This window comes from Sorex fumeus, unplaced genomic scaffold, assembly GCF_029834395.1.
Source record: "Sorex fumeus unplaced genomic scaffold, SorFum_2.1 ptg000048l, whole genome shotgun sequence".
Lineage (NCBI taxonomy): Eukaryota > Metazoa > Chordata > Mammalia > Eulipotyphla > Soricidae > Sorex > Sorex fumeus.
Window position 1 is genome coordinate 13,752,566 of NW_026606105.1, and position 17,504 is coordinate 13,770,069.

Genomic DNA, 17,504 nt, shown 5'->3' on the forward strand with positions numbered 1-17,504 from the left:
CCTGGGGTGGCCCCCAATGAAATTTTAAACTGTCTATCTTTCAGTTTCATATAATATTATAATATCATTATATGACGGTGCACCATTATATCCTTATAGAATTTAAAGGAAACACCCAGTATTTTCATTGTAAAACTTAATAGGTTTTTGTTCTTGACTAAGAGTTCAATGCACAAATGAATATGCACAAGTATGCATCAAGACATTTGGCACAAATACTGCTTTTGCAGAACACTGGCATTATATAAAGGGGTAGTGGTGTTTTGGATACATTTCAACCTGTGCAACTAAGAAATCAATTCTCCTGACTCCTCACTTCAAATGTTTAATAATTTAGAGCAAGGATATACTGCATTTGTTACCACTGATGAATCAAAAAAACTACACTGTTTTCTATAAAAAGGGAACGAAGCGAAAAAAAAAATCACCTAAAATCCTGTATGAGGTAATATCAACCACCTCTTGAATAATGACTTAAATGAGCCTAGATAATACTATCATTTTCAATATATTGGGCTTTTAAAATGCAGAGGCTCTGGAATTTGCATTTCAGGATCAGTGAAGCAGTTTGGCTGGGTTCCTACTCATACTGATAATAATAAAAACTGAACCAGATATACAGTTTTAATAAATCAGAATCTGAAGGTACAGAGAAGGGAACAAATTAGGCAGAAACTGAGCTGTGTGATCCCTGCAAATGAGAGCGAGCCATGGTAGAACCCAAGCACAAACCAGCATGTTACTGGATGGAAGAGACAGAAATGGGACACTGTTGTTCAGGGTTTGAGAAGAGAAATTCATAGAAGGAACAAGAGCAGAGTCACCATATTATACCTCTGAAACTGTCACCTCAATCCCAGAAAAGACAACAAAAGAACCTGGAACAATATTTTTAAGATTAGGATCACCATTTAAAAGCACTAAGAATATTCAGATTCCCAACCAAGGTGACCAGGGCATGGAATCTGAATGGCAAAGAACAAAAGAGAAAGTTATTTTTTCAATATTGCTGTCTAATTACCCCATTGTATAAGAACAAAAATATTCTGCAGTAAGGAAACCAAAAGAAAAATAAACAGTCATTTTGAAAATGGGATGGCTGCCTGCTTAATTATACTCATTACCAATGGCAACTGTATAATTAAAACCACTATTAGTGTGGTAGAGGGAATTGTTCCTAGCTTCCCTGCTCACAGTACAAGGGACCAAAAAAAAAAAAAATCCCAGAGTGCATGTGGATTTCTCATCCTGTCTCAAATACCTGACCAGCAAGCAAAGACTCAAGCACCTGGTCTTTTACCTTGACCTCCTCCATCCAAACACAAGATCACTTTCCGTAGCTTCTAAAGGAAAGGGTGTTCTTATTTTAAATTAGACGTACTTAATATGTGATGTATGGATGATACTGTGTTGAGTATAAAAAACAAAACTCAAAAACGAATTCTTCCCTAAATTTAACTTTCGGCAATGAACTCAACAGTAGCATACACACATGGTGATTTTTTTTATAGTCATAATTTTTAAATTGTAATAAATCACGGTGAGATACTTACAGACTTATAAACTTTCTTAATTATGTTTCAAACAAACAATGATCGAGTATCCATCCCTCCCCCAGTGCCCATTCTCCACCACCAATGTTTCCAATGTCCCTCCCACCACCCCCACCCTCTCCCACCCCCTGCCTCTCTGGCAGACACATTCCCTCATTCTCTCTCTCTGTCTCTCTCCTTTTGGGTGTTACGGTTTGCAATGTAGGTACTAAGCAGTCATCGTGTTTGGTTCATAGTCTACTTTCAGCACACATCCACCATATCTCACAACACATGGTGATTTTTGTTCTGATTTTTATATACTTGGGGCAGGGGCAGGGATTGAGCCAGATCCAATGGTGCTCTAGGGTTAATCTGGGCTCAAGAGCAGGAGCGACCCCTGGCAGTGCTCCAGGGACCATATGTGGTGTCGGGTCATGAACTGGAGCCAGCTACATGCAAGCAAGGCATGTTATACCTGGCATTCTCTCTCCTGCCTGACTTGCGGAATTTTGATAATGTGCACCAGAAACAGAGATGATTTTAATGGCCTAATAGAGTGCGACTTTTGTGCTAAAAACGTAAACTTATTGGCAAGGTTAGGATGGCAGCGCCAACAGTGCCAAGAGTCTGCAAACGTGACGGAGCATGTGAAAGCTCCCAGAAACACCATCGGTTTTGTGACTGAGACCTTTATGTTAGTTTCTAACATTCATTAGCATTTCCTCAACGCAGTTTGATATTAATCTCTGAAAAGAGAGAAAAATAAATCCTTCCCTAACGGCAAAACAAGTCAATTACAGCCTGCAAGAACAAATTTTTAAGGTGCATTAAAAGCTCAAGTCAATCCATCTTCTCAGTGTCTTTGTTCCCGTAATAGAGACACATGGAGTGGCAAGCTGACAAGGGAAAAATGGGAACAAGACCAGGAACCTTCGGTGAGCACTGACAAAAGGACCAGAGAGCAGCAGGAGAGCCAGCTCAACGGGCAGGGCCTTGCCATTGCGCTCAGAAGAGCTGGGTTACATCCCCAGAATCCCAGAGTCCCTGAACATCACCAGGAGTGAACCCTAAGCATATAGTAGGACCCCTCCCTCAACAACCTCCTCACATAGCCAGGCAGCACAAGAGATAAAAACAAAAGCACAATTTTGCTCCTAACTAGAACAATTTTTTAAAAAAGAAAGAACAAAAAAAGGTTTCAATATCATGAGATCATGGCACTAGATGACATTCTTAAAAGAACAAAAACATCATCTAAAATGTATAACAGGGGGTTGGAGCAATAGTACAGCAGGTAGGGCATTTGCCTTGCATGCGGCCGACCCGGGTTCGATTCCCAGCATCCCACATGGTCTCCTGAGCACCGCCAGGAGTAATCCCTGAGCATCGCTGGGTGAGACCCAAAAAGCAAATAATAATAATAATAATAATAATAATAATAATAATAATATAAATAAAATGTATAACAGGACAAATATTTATATATCATGGCTGGAACACAGCAAAGAGAAGTGCCTAAGTCAGTGCAGGATAAATTCAGGACCTCTGTAGTAGTTAGGAAGTACTTCAGGTCACTTCAAAAATAAAGGCCAAGAAGTCAAGGAAGGCGGGACACAGAGGGACTTCCCAGATCCTTTAACACCAGGCTCAGGAAATGAAGTCAAAGTCAAATACCATATAAATGTTTGGAAAAGCTCAACGCAGACAAATATACTTAAAATCACTTTATGTATTAACCAGCACATAAAATAACAGACCATAAAAAAATGGAAATTGGGAGGAAATAAAGGAGGATGTTATCAAAGAAGAGGGAAAAGGAAAGAAACCTAGTGTGGGGCCGAGAGAGGATACGGTCCAGGGAGTAAGGTGTCTGCCTTGTTCCCAGTCAACCTCAGTTCAATCCCCAGCACTACCTGGAGCACTTTCTGGAGCACCAGCTTATGCCGCAGATGTGGCACCAAAACAAAACTATTTCCCCCCACCAAAAAAAATAATAATTTTAAAAATTATACGTATATACACCATTGTGATAGATCCAGGGGGAAAAAAGGCTTTGAAGACTTATAAGTAATGAGACTGTACATTCAATGTATTTGAAATGAGGTTGCGGGAGGATCCTCCCAGGATGGGAGAAGCATGCTGAAAGTAGACTATAGACCAAACATGATTGCCACTCAATGCCTCTTTTGCAAACCTCAGCACCCAAAAGGAGAGAGAGAAAACAAAAGGGAATGCCCTGCCACAGAGGTGGGATGGGATGGGATGGGGGGGGATGAGGGGGTGGGAGGGTTACTGGGATCATTGGTGGTGGAGAATGGGCACTGATGGAGGGATGGGTACTCGATCATTGTGTAACTGAAACCCAAGCACAAAAATTTGTAAGTTCACAACTGTACCTCATGGTGTTTCACTAATAAAAATTTTTTAAAAAATGAGGTTGTACATCCAATGTATTTGAAAGACAGTGTACAGGGAAAAGAAGAATAAAATTTGACTAGTTATTCTACGAAGGAAACAATAGATGCTAAAAAATTGTACATCTGAGGGACAACGCAATTGTGAACAATAATTATGAATAATAATCAGTAATACAGGGAGAGTGGATATAATAGGGACGATAAATTTAGTTTGGAATTCGCTCCCTTGTGGAACCTATGAATATTCATATTTATGTGTACCCTCAAATATGTAATTGTGCAAAGGGAAATAATGTTGATGAGATTCCCTTGATTTATATATTAATTAACTTGCATTGGGACTGTTAAATGTATGTATATCAGCTGGAAAGACACTAAAGGACACAGGTCTCTAGAACCTTTGTCATCTGGTTTCAAATTCATAACACTTTTAAAGCTTTTGTGTTATGATTCACTAACCCCGTGTTATGATTCACTAACCCAAAAATCCACCAATGGTGGTACACACTTCAGTATATTTTTAATTTGTTTGCTTTTGTGGTGCTAGGGACCAACCCAGGGTCTTCCAGGTATAAAATGTGCATTCTAACCCCACGCCAGGCCCCCAGTTCAACAATGTTTACATAAATATACACCGTATACAACCATTACCCACAATCACTTTAGAAGACTCCACAAAGTTCTCTCATGATAATCGCTCCTGGCTTCTCACAGAGTTGTTATCAGGCAGAGAAAATTTATTTTTCACCTCAGTTTAAAATTCTCTGTATGTAGGATAACAATGGTTGTCCTTTCTCCCTTGCTACAGAGAGCTTAAGTTTTTCAGGTGATACCCATCACAGTGGTCCTGAAGTACCTCCATTCCTCTGTATGTATTGCTATGTAGCTCTAAATATTGATAGGACAACATTGGCATGTGCTGTTTCCCTTGCCACAAGGAACTCAGGTTTATCACAGTGCTCCTGAGGCACTTCCATTCCATTGTGTTTATCTCTAAACTCTTCCCTATGCTCTCCTCCCCAACCAGTTAATCAGCTATCCCCCCTAATCAAACTCTGTTAACTTGTGAGACTCCTCAGAAATCTATGATTTTATGTATATGAGTGAAATATTGTCTTTCTCCTCTCCTTCTGTCTTTTGAATAGTTTACTTTAAAGCAATGTCCTTTTTGTATAGATACAGGAAGACAGATAATATTATGTTTTTGTAAATTGAGATTTAATTGGCTTCAAATATTATTCACTCCCGGGCATCTGCTTTCTTGACTTAAGCCTCAGTTGTCCTTAGTTCCTAGCACCCCAAAATCAGGGTCCCAATGAGGGACTGAGTGGACCCAGAGCAAGCTGTGAGCTACCCTGGCATCAAAATGGGCCAGGCCAAAGTGCCACAATTCTTAACTGTAAGTTAAGAGCTTGATCATGGACAAATGCTGTCATGATCCAAAAGTAATGACGAGACCCGAGACCAGGACCCTGCTAGGGATAGGAAAGACTAAATCTGGCCTGAGCACTGTAGTCTGAGATCGAGATGGCCCCAGGAACGCAATTCTATAAGCTTAATGTATCTCTTACTGTGTCCATAAAAAATGAATTAATAATATAAATGCTTATATGTTTGTTGGACAAGGAGAGGAGAAACACACCCATAGGATTCCACTCTAGGGTGGGTCGACCCGCTAAATGAGAATCTGTGCTAGAAGAGGCTTTCCTGAGGGAAAGAACTTTAATCCTATTGATTGTGACCACACCTACGTGTAAACCCCAGCCCCTTATGGTTTTGGGATTTAACTAGACTTACAGTTTAGGAGGAAGAAGCAGGAAGAGAATTAGAGAAGAATGGAGATGGGAATGGAATAAACTGCAACTGACACCAACCATCCTCACCCTTGTTCCTTCCTTAGCCTGCCTATCACCATCGACCTCCCCGGGGTGGGGGAAACGGTTCGAGACTATGGACCGCGGGTCACTGCTGCTATCTTTTTGTGTTTACACACTGTATATATTTTCTAGCTAACAATGGGTGACAAATGGCTGCATATATCTCTTGAGATGATTACATGAGTTTAGTTCTTTATTGTGTTAATATCATGTATTTTGTTGGCTGATTTTCTTTTTTTCCATAAATCCCACTTAATCAAGTGGCATGACTTAGTCTATACATCGATGGATTCAATTTGCTAAGACTTCAATCAAGATCATTACTCACTGTCTTGATATTTATAAGGCCTATTGACAGTTCCTGTGTTCTTTTTTGTTTTTGTGGTATTGGGTTTTGTTGGTGTTTTATTTTTTTTCTTTTTGGGGGCGGGAGAGGCATGGTTTTTGGTTTGAAGCCATAGATCCTAGCTACATATCTGGGATTTATTCAGATAGTGCTAAAGGGCAGTGAGGCTTCCTGCAACCCCTTTATGGAACTCTCTCTCTGACCCTCTTTTGTGGTTTGGATTTTTATTTTCTTCCAGGGTAATAGTGTCTTTTGGGTGTGCTAGAGAAAAAAAACAATGTTTCCACATCAAAGATTAGTGTTATTCCTTCTTTCAACATTTGATTGAACAGTTATGTGACTTAGCTATGTGTAGAAGAAAAAAAATTGCAATGCTCTTTATTAGCACTGAGAGATGTAAAATTACTTGCAAATTTCTCTCAACACTAATATTTACCTTCCATTTATATTCGGTTGCATGATGGTACAAAACAGTAACAAAAATCAGGCTGAGAACCTTGGTTTGACTGGAATTCTTATCCCCTTCTGCCTGGCACACCTATCAGCTCCCAACTCAAAAATCCTTAACCTCAAGAGCCTCCCTAATCTGATAAAAGACCGTTACATTACGTGGCCTCCTCGCCTATGTGTGCCTCCCAGACTTGCATATTTATCTATTGAGATCAAATTGACATGTGAAATATATTAATTTCAGGTATACGGAGTGTCCCTCAGGTTCAAGCCATCCACATTAGTATGTTTGCTTTCTTCGGATAAAAAGTCAGAGTGGAAGTGTTGAAACATGCAGTCTACTTGAAGAAATGGCCCTAGTCTTTTCCACAGTGGCTGCACTAACTAATATTCCCACAAGAGATCACAAAGTTCCCACTTCTCTCCATCTGTACTGAAAGTAGACACTGGTTATTTCTCATCCTGTTGACAACAGTCATTCTAATAGATGCGAGGTGACATCTCATTGTAGTTTTGATCTGCACTTCCCAGACAATTAGGGATGCTGAGAACCTTCTCATCCGCAAGTAAAATACTACTCTATGACTCGCTATGTTTTCCTCATCTACAGAATAGAACGGGGACAAAACTACTTACGGTCAGGAATCAACAAGTGAACACTATAAATCACCAAGAATACTGCCTGGATCACTTCAAGCACTTTACAAGTGCTATTAAATAAAATTATTTCTGTCCTCAGGATCCCATTCCTATCTTTCCTCCTCCTCTTTCTCTCCACAATTGCAATTCCAATCATTCAACTCAGGCTCTGCTGATATCCGTACTCTAAACTTTTAGAATGTTTTCTTCCAATGATGTAACTATCATACATCTTAATTCACTTTTTAAAATTAGTTTGGGAGCGGGGGGTGGAGCGATAGCACAGCAGGTAGGGCATTTGCCTTGTACGCGGCTGACTGGGTTTTGATTCCCAGCATCCCCGAGCACCCCCAGGAGTAATCCCTGAGTGCAGAGTCAGGAGCAACCCCTGTGCATCACCAGATGTGACCCAAAAAGCAATAATAATAATAATAATAATAATAATAATAAGTAAAAAATAAATTAATAAAATTAATTTGGGGGGTGTCTTCCCAGAGGGACCACCCGAGGTAAATCTGGCAGTGCTCAGGAGAACACGCAGTGCTAAGGACCAAAAGTCTAGGACATCCCAGGTATATGCTCCGACCCTCTGAACATCTCCCTGGGCCCCATCAGCACATTCTGAACACTATTTTTCCTTCTGCTCTTTCTCTATTCTGAGACATCTTGACATTAAGATTACCAAACTGCCTTCTCCCGTCATAACTTCTTCCAAGCTGATGTGCTGCTCTTGCCTTCAAGGGTATTCGCTCTTTACCTCCAGGTCACATCAAAGAGGTGAAGACAGCATTGCAGAGAGAAAGGGTGTCCTTAGGTATGGAGTCAACAAATCAGCTGACCAAGAAAATCTTATCATAGCCTCACTTCAGAAAGAGAGGGAACAAAAGAAGGATGGTACTCAGAATCCCTCTCTCTTCCATAATATTAGTAAATTTCTGATCCTTTAGAATCAAAACCTAAGTCCTGACTCTACTCAGGCTTGTCCTAAGTCCTGACTCTACTCAGGCTTGTTTCCAAATTACCTGCCACCATTTTATTCCACTGAGGTGGTGGTGGTGCTGCGCGTGTGTGGTGGGGGGGTGGAGGGAGGGGAGTCCCAAGTTCTGGGCTTCTGGGACCAGGGGCCCAACCAAGCTGGTGTTTCAGTGCCTACAATCTGCTGCCGGAGTCCAGAGTTACTGGGGTGGGGGGGCACTAAAACCATACTGTGTATGGAGTTCTCAAGGGTCACATTCGGGGATGCTCAGGAGGGCAAGTGGTCCACAGGATAGCCAGAACGCAGGTTGGCTGCATGCAAGGCAACAGTCCTGTCCGCCGGACCATTTCCCTGAACCAGACCACAAATTTTATACCCCACATCTCATATTCATTTCCTCTCCTAAATATTTTAAGTTCACATCAGATGGGTAATGTGCCAAATGTGTAACAAGTTTTAAGGGAGGCATATGCCATACAAATGTGTGAACCCCCAATCATCATGCTTATGAACCAGAAAAGGATCCTACGTATTTTTAATCCTACACTCTTCGGGCTAGACTTAATCCTCATCTTCTTTCACAGAGATCACTGCGACAGTCTCCCAGCTGGTGAGCCTAAACTACACTTCCCATGATAACTCCCCCTACAGCCAGGTGCCAGACTCAGACCATTAATGCAGAGTTCAGTATCACCCTCTCTGTTCAAACCCCTCAATGTCTACTTCCTTCTGTACAAGGAAGCTTTGCCTCTACATTGTCCTAGGGCAACTTCCAATGCCCCAATTAATCTCTGCAGCCTCAGCTCAATCAACTGTTCAACAAGATTCTCTCCTGTTCCCTATTTTAAGTCCCCAAGTTTATGTGATGTCTGACCTTATCCCTTTGTTTTCTTCCCATTTCTAACAAGCTATCCCATCAGCTAACCATGTGAGAATGAAACCTAAAAGGTATATTTAGGAGCAACCTGATGGATGGACACAATATGCCATTTCTTTAGACGTCACTGATCCACTATCACCTGCCAGGATGCGATGTCAGAGCCATGGATAAGGAGGGAGATGGAGCAAAAGGGAGGCGTTAACATGTCTGAACTGTTATCTTCTTGTGGAGGTGGTACGCGTGTCTCCTTCTAAAGCCCTTTCAGGGTGGTCTTTTGTCACTTACCTGTAGTTTCATGGGAACTATGAGCTGTCTTTGTTTTCACAGTCGACAGAAATGTGCAGTGTATGCTGGTGTTAAGACAGACCTTTCTTTACCTCTTTTCTATCTAGAGATCAATATCCCTCCAGTGGACTGACACCCAAATTAAGACTGTCAGACAACTGGAGAGTCTATCTCCCAGAGTCCGGCTCTTTTTCTGGTTTTCACATCCTTATCGTACTCATTTTAGATCAACAACATTCATGAATAATTCATCTTATTGGGATAAAGAACACATACATGAAAACTGTCAAAAGAAAACCTTCTGATTAATCTAGGTCCTGTTTATCATTACATGCCTATGCGTCTGTTTGGGTACACACACACACACACACACACACACACACACGCACACACACAGACACTCCAAAAAAAATATGAGTGAGCATACTATATAAAAAGTCATGTTCCCTGTCTTCTGAGTGGTTACCCTGCATCTTAATTCCTAACTATGACGCCTGTCTCTCATTAAAACCCACACAGTAATTTGTATCTCTCAGGGATTTTCATCATGTAGTTATCTGCCTTCTCTCCTGCCTCTCAGTACAGGCCATGCCTTTCTTTGAATTCTGTTAATATCCAGTCCAGTGTCTTGAACAAAGAGTCAGTGCCCCCTAGTAGATTACCTAAATTGAAAGTAAGACGTTCTAAAGGGCAGCTGTTTATTGATATTTTACATTCACAGATGAACTCCTTGGAGGAGAACTACAACACCCATGGTGAAACTTCAGGCTTTTTTGAGTCCATTAATTTACTCACATCACAGGAGTACCATTTATTAAATTTCTGCTCCAATGAGATAAGTGCTACCCTAATGACCTGAAAGAGTTAATGCATCTTGGAAAAGACCCAAATTGCTCTCTGGAGACAGTTTATTCAATTAAGTGGCTATGACCCAGAATTTTCAATTAGTTCACTTACTAAAGACTCCTTTATATTGGTTATCTGTAATCTGCGAACACCGGCCCACCTATGAAAAACCAAGTGGGCTTAAGAGTATGCAAAATGGAATTTCAGGAATAACAAACAAATTCAGCTTCAAGTCACATGATTTTTTTTTCCACCTACTGAGCTACAGGAACAATTTTAAGTATACTCCCAGCAGGAATTGAGAGTAAGATTATAAAGGTTAAAGATAACAGACGTATTGAGAATAAAAACAAAGCACAAAGGTACAGACAGACAGAGTAGTTCCTTCCTTAAGGAATTTATTTATAAAGAAGAGCTCAACTGAGTCCATCAAAGGCTTTTCAGAAGCTGGTTTCAGGGTATCTAAATCACATCCTACACTCTTGTGTAAGAATACGCATACGGAAAATTCATTAAGGCATACATTGTTGTGAATCCCTGCATTTTATCCCCTATCAAGAGCACCTTATCACAATTCCACATGCCTAAATTTTAACCTTTCTCCAAGAACCAATTCAGTTCCCACACCTAAAGAAAACCTCTAATTGATCGATCCAACTAAAGTCATCCTTTAAATTCCTATAGGATTTTCATATGATTACCTGGACTTATCGCTAATTATACCCAGCTGTAGAGTTCACCTCTCTGGCATTTATCTCAAACTCCAACATGGCTGGATAAAAAAAGCATTTAATCTAATACTTCCCTGTAATACCACAAATTCATGTTATATCCAAATACCTCAACAAAAATACTTTATCACTGAGGGAGAAACTACTGTCACTCATTCTAGACTTGTTCACGTCTGCGTCCATAGGACTTTATAAATTAGGTAAATTCTTCTATCCAGAGCTCGGTTCATAATATGTATATTCCTAGAGTAAGATATAAAAACTGGTTAAAAACACTTGTTGACAGATTGTTTTGTTCTTAAAAAAAAATAGAGCAAGCTTATTTTATCAGTTTTGTCAGAAAAGAATTTCAAAATATACAATAGTTCTATAATTACTATATGCTATTTCTACTAAAATATTACATATTAATTCAAAACAAGGAAATCATGGGGTCGTAGAGATAGTACAAAGGGTAAAGGCACTTCCCTGGCCAGTGGCAGACCCAGGCTGCACCCCACAGCGTCCCATATAGTCCCCAAGCACCACCAGCAGTAATTCTTGAGCATCAAAAGCTGAGTCCCCCACACCTCCACCCAAAATCCAAGGAATTCATTTATTCATTTATCTTCCACACTTGAAGTCAGTCTATAATTTAAAAGACTAACCAAATGAACACCATTGCTGGGATATAAGAAAATGTACATTAAATACAAAAACTCCAGAAACTGGAATAGTTCACTGATTCATTTTTGGCATCAAATTTAACTATTTTAGATCAATTTTCCAAGTTAAATTTTCCCCAAGTACCTATTTGTTTTATATTTATGTTTTATGTAAAAGCAATATACGTTTAAAAAATTTCCAACCAGCATGTGCAAGATTCAAGCATTCTTTGATAGTGCTATTCTAGACCATGGATGTGCTTTTGCTGATACTTCATTTTATTATCTTTGTAAACGCCTTAAAAACTAATAAACAGATGGTCCTGCACTAAGAGAGCACCTCAAAAATTCATCAAATTCACTTGTCAGAAAACCCAACTCTATCACCACGTAACAGAACCACCCCCCCCCCCACCCCAAGTGGCAGCATGTGGTCCCGTTGGATCCTCTAGACTGTGAAGCACCCGTTTCCCATCATCACCTCATATCTCACTGTGCAAGTCATGCTGTAGTTGCCTGCTCCAATACATGTAACTGCTCCCTTCTGGCCCCCACTGACCTATGGTCCAAAGGGTTGAAGGGAAAAAAATAGCTCATGCTTGAATCATTTTTTTCCCCCAACTCTACATGTTTGAGCTGTCATTTTCAAAAGGATAACCACGACCAGGAGGAGCCACGCAGTGTGATCTTTCTCCTGACTCCACTGCATGTGAGAATAAACATCTGAAAACATGACTTCAGAAAGCCAGTGGGAGGGGGAGAAGGAACTTAACTTCTGTTAGTTATGGTAACTGCCTCGGCCTCCAACTAATTACTTGGGTCCCTATTCTAACCATTCCATAACAAGCTCATACTACCCTACCGGCAAGTCACGAGAAGAAAAGGATCACCTGGCTATTTAAATACCAGTCGTGTTAAAGTAGACGTGATACAGTACAATGCATGTAGCTCGTGTTCCTGGCTAATTGCTTACGACACCCTGCTCTGGAGAAGACAGCCACAGTCACCAGGCCTGAGACATCTCTAAATGCCAGCTCTTAATAACAAACTCCAAAAAAGAGGTCTTAATTGCATTTGCCAGGAGCTCATGAACTTTAAAAGTTGTTAATCAGATTTCCATGTAAATGGAATGACAATTAAAGGTTAAGTACAGGTTTCGGAAATTTCCGAAGTTGAGAATATATTGCCCTTCGCCGGCGTGAAGCCGGGGGAGGGTCGGCCGAGAAGCCCCAACTATCAGCCTTGACAGGAACTAAACATCTTAATTAAACATGCAGAAGTAGTACCACGCTGATTTTTTTTACGGGAAGTTCTAGTTTCAAATGTCAAAGTTAATCATGCACTTAACTGAAAATGTGCCATGCTTCCCCCTGCCAGAGGAGCCTGCCTCAGTGCTCTTATCGGTGACTGCATCTGTGAGAGGTCCCCCCCACCCAGGTTTGCCCCATGCACCTCTCAGCCCTCAGCGGCACCTCCCAGACCAGGAAGCGGGAGAAGCCTCCAGAAAGGCCCCACCAGAGATCATAACCACGGCCCGTCGGAGGAGGCACATGTTTTCAATCAGGTCTCCTTCAAATTTATGTGGCTCCCGAGAAACCAGAGGGGCTCCCTCCATCAATTCGCTGCACCTGTGTCCCTGGAGTGACATGTTGACAAATGAACATGACATCTCCTCAAACTCCAATAAGAATTTATGATTCTTCGAAAGAATATATTTGATCAATTACACTGTCACCGCCGCTGAAAGCAAAGCCCTGTCTTTGGCGCGCACGTCACAAACGCTGCCAGCGCTCTCGTATCCCGAGCAAGGATAAATGACAGATCCCGAATCCCGGCGTCAGATCCCCCTTCCCGCTCAAACGCTCAGAACAGATTCCCCCAGTTTAAAAGCAGTGAGGTCCATAAAGCACTGAGTAAAAAAGTGACTGACGGGGGCCAGAGAGAGAGTACAGGGGGGAAAGGCACTTGCCATGCAAGCAGTCAACCCAGGTTCAATCCTCAGTGGCCCACTGTGGCCCACCAAGCTCCACCAGAAGTGAGCGCAGAGCCAGGAGTAAGTCCTGAGAATTGACGGGTGTGGCCCAATCCCCGCCCCAAACTTCATCATCCCAACCCACCCCACAACACACACACACACAGAAAAAAGTGACTAGTAAAAATGGCTCTAAGCAGGGGCTGGAGAGATAGCACAGCAGGTAGGGCGTTTGCCTTGCACGCGGCTGACCCAGGTTCGATTCCCAGCATCCCAGATGGTTCCCTGAGCACCGCCAGGAGTAACTCCCGAGTGCAGAGCCAGGAGTAACGTCTGTGCATTGCCGAGTATGACCAAAAAGCAAAAAGCGAAAAAAAAAAAAATGGCTAAGCAGGTTCTATGGACCAAACAGAGGCAGAGCTCCAAGTCAGAAAATAACCTGTCACAATATCCAGTCAGCAAAAAATAAACGATGATTCCTTAAACCAGGAACACACTTGGGGAAGAAAGTCCTCCTGCCAATCCTACTAATGTGGGGTCCTGGTCTCTGGTTCTACTCCTAACTCTCCTCTCCTTTGCACCTTCTAAAGAAAACTGAGAAAAAAAAAAAAACTCAACGGGGGCTACATGCAAAGTTCCTACCGCCCAATCAAAAAGAAAAACATGGGTTCTTCATAGAATTGTTAAGAGCTACCGCTACTGGCAATGGTAAAATTGCTTCGAGTAATGGTGCCCCCGTGAATAAATCTTGACACCGACCAAACCAGTTTGTGGGTTTTAGAGAAACCCAGAAGGAAGAAAGCAATACCGTGGCGTGGTTAGCCACCACAGCCTGGAGAAGAGGAAGCCACAGGGGGAAGCAGCACAAGTGGTTCCTTTGATTCAGCCACTGGTGAGCTAGGAAGACCTTCTGGCAGCTTCTGAGATTGCCAGGGAAGGATGGGCACCTCGAGGGGAAGTGCCAAGCGTGAGAGAGAACAGCTCCTCTTTCTGAGCTCGCCTTTCTGAGTTTTCTTTCACATTGATTCACACCCTTGGGTAGCAAGAGGGGTTTACATAAGTGCCCCAAGAAAATGGTCCAAGGGGTAGGAGGAAGATGTGCCTGCTGAGAGGCCTGGCGCACCTCCTCCTCCCCACCTGCCCACCTATGACCAACAACTCAGGCAGGGGTTGACCCAGCAGGACAGGACAAGGCTCCTCTGTGAGTCATAATTCCTCAAGAGAGGTCATCTTCGGCTCCTTTTCATTTCCCCACACACTAACACAACAGACTTAGGCTTGCGCTCTCGCTCTCGCTCTCTCCCTCCCCCTCCCCTCGCCCTTTCCCTTCCCTTTTCTCTCTCCCCTACCCCTATCCCTCCTCCTCCTCTCCCCCCAACAACTCTGTATTTATGCAGATGAAACCCACTAGCCTGACCTCTGACCTCACTAGTATCCTGCTTCAAAAAGTAGGTTTATCCAGTAAGAAGATCACAAGAGGCTGGTGAGAGAGGTAAAGCAGACTACTTTTATGAATTGGGTCTTTCGAAGTCACTTCCTGGCAACCACCAATAGCAGGATGCATCCGATCACAGACCTCTAATCACTCACTCTCCAACCCCAGGCTCATTCGGTTACCTGGGCCTTCCCTTGGAGTCCCACTAATTTAAGGATCCATCCCTTTCCCTCGGCTATAACCAATCCATCCGCCATTCAAGGCATCAGCTTTTGGCTATCAGTTCTACCCACTCAGCAAAGTTTAGGAAAGACAAGGTATGGTGTTGGGAACTGCACACACGAAGATGTGTAAGTGTTGGGTTCCCTGCCAGTGCTCTTCCTGAACCGCCTGGGCATGCCATTCTGTTGTGTAAACCTCTGGGGGTTGTCCTTGAGGCAAGAGGGCTTAGGGGCCACTGCTCCAGTGATGGGAACAGACACCACCAAAAGGGGTGCCATCTCCCCATAATTTATAAGAGCTGCAGATCTGCTAAGCATTTGTCCTTTCATAAGTCCACGCAGATCAGGCTTGACATTGGGCCCTCCTTTCTCCCTCACAGAGAGCTTATGTCAACTGAGTTATACCGACAACACAACAGTCCTCCTGGGGCCCAATTCCACAGGGACACTCCCAGTCCTCCCTGTTTAAGCTGAATTTCTCCTTTGTGTACTACTTGCCCTATCTGTAAATCCAGGTCACCCCACCCTTGCAGAGAGTAGTTTCTCTTTCCCTATACTACCCCTGTTTGATTTTAATAAAAACGTTGCCGGCTATCAGTCTGTGACCCATTCTTCTGTCCATCAGTCAGAGCAACGACTATGGGTACTGAATGCACCAGAGGAGCAGGTCAACCCATGAGATGGCAGTGACACAAACATTCATCTATACACTCGCCATGTTCACTGATGGGTATTCACATCTTTGACTAACACTTGGTTTCTATTTAGGCATATACACATATATATGTATATATATGTGTATATATATGTATATATATATATATTCCCTGCACATGAAAATCAAGCTTAAAACTAGTCCGAATAAGAAATCAAAAGTAAACATTAAGAAGCAGCATTAGAGAAGAGATATTAGCCACTGATTTCACTCATCTCTGCTGCCCATATCCTAACTGGCTGCTGTCATTTCTTTTATTCATTCAGACAGAATTTATAAGTAAGCGTCCGGGGGCTGGAGCGATAGTACAACAGGTAGGGCACTTGCTTTGCATGCAGCAGGCAATCTGGGTTTGATCCCTAGCATCCCATATGGTACTTGATCCCCGCCAGGAGTGATCCCTGAGCATAGAGCCAGGAGTAAGCCCTGAGCACAGCTAGGTGTAACTTGAAAAAAAAAAAGGAGTAGAATATTTACAAGTGTGTTCTTTGTGTGAGGCTCTAACCTGAGACCCTTCAATTGCCACCTAGCTCCTATAAGCAGTGACCCAGTTCTCCAAATCATCTATCAGGTACATTAACCTGCTCTCTCCAGCATTTGATTCTGTGCTGGCCACAGCTGCAGTGCAGCAACCTGAGAGCTGGGAACGAAACATTTACCTTCAAGAGGAAAATAACGATCTGCCCCATTCAAAGCAGTTTGTGGCACTCAATCCAGATGTTTCCCTCAAATATAAGACACTGATGAAACAGAACAGAATCTAGTTTGCTGATCCTACCCAATCTACCAGAGCAGCTCCGTCTGAAATTCCCTCCCTTCCTGAGAGTGTGCAATTATATGATCACAAGATTGTAAATTATGATGTAGCCGACATAAAGGTAATAGAGCTTATCATTCCCAGCAGTAAAATACTTTGGCAAAGTGAAGACACAATAATTAGGGTCTATTTTGGTGGTGTATACCTCTTCTTTCTTTGGGGCCCATGGCACCATTTCTTCTACGTTCACAGCCAAATATTGCTGACCCTCTAGAATCACCCACAAGATTACAGAGGTTCCAGGATGTCAGTTACCATAACGTGTAAGCAGGAATCTGAATCATTCAATGAAAATGCATATGCTGCAATGGAGTTGCTTTCATTCCCTTTGCATTTGCTTTTCACTAAATAACACGGCTTCACCTTTAAATCACAACTTCTCCAGTTAAGGGGAGACTACACATAGTGATAGCACAGCGGGAAGGATGTTTACTTTGCATGTGGCCAACCCAGGTTTAATTCCTCCATCCCTCTTGGAGAGCCCGGCAAGCTACCAAGAGTATCCCACCCACACGTCAGAGCCTAGCAAACTCCCCATGGAGTACTTGATATGCCAAACACAGTAACAACAAGTCTCACAATGGAGATGTTACTGGTGCCCGTTCAAGCAAACTGATGAACAACAGGAGGACAGTGCTACAGTGATACAGTGCTACATATAGGTGAATGCAGAACAAAGCATGCATAGCAACCAAAATCGCTCGGGAAGGCTACAGAC

At 42.4% G+C, this 17,504-nt stretch overlaps 1 protein-coding gene and 1 non-coding gene across 3 annotated transcripts in view; both read right to left on the reverse strand.

The window, feature by feature from the left end:
- The window catches only part of EXOC4 (exocyst complex component 4), an 850,139-nt gene that overhangs the window by 611,457 nt on the left and 221,178 nt on the right, over nt 1-17,504 (reverse strand). The gene's annotated exons all lie outside the window — the stretch shown is intronic.
- Nucleotides 8,661-8,764, reverse strand: LOC130032537 (small nucleolar RNA U13). The gene has a single exon (XR_008793845.1). It is a non-coding gene; the product is annotated as a small nucleolar RNA U13 (small nucleolar RNA).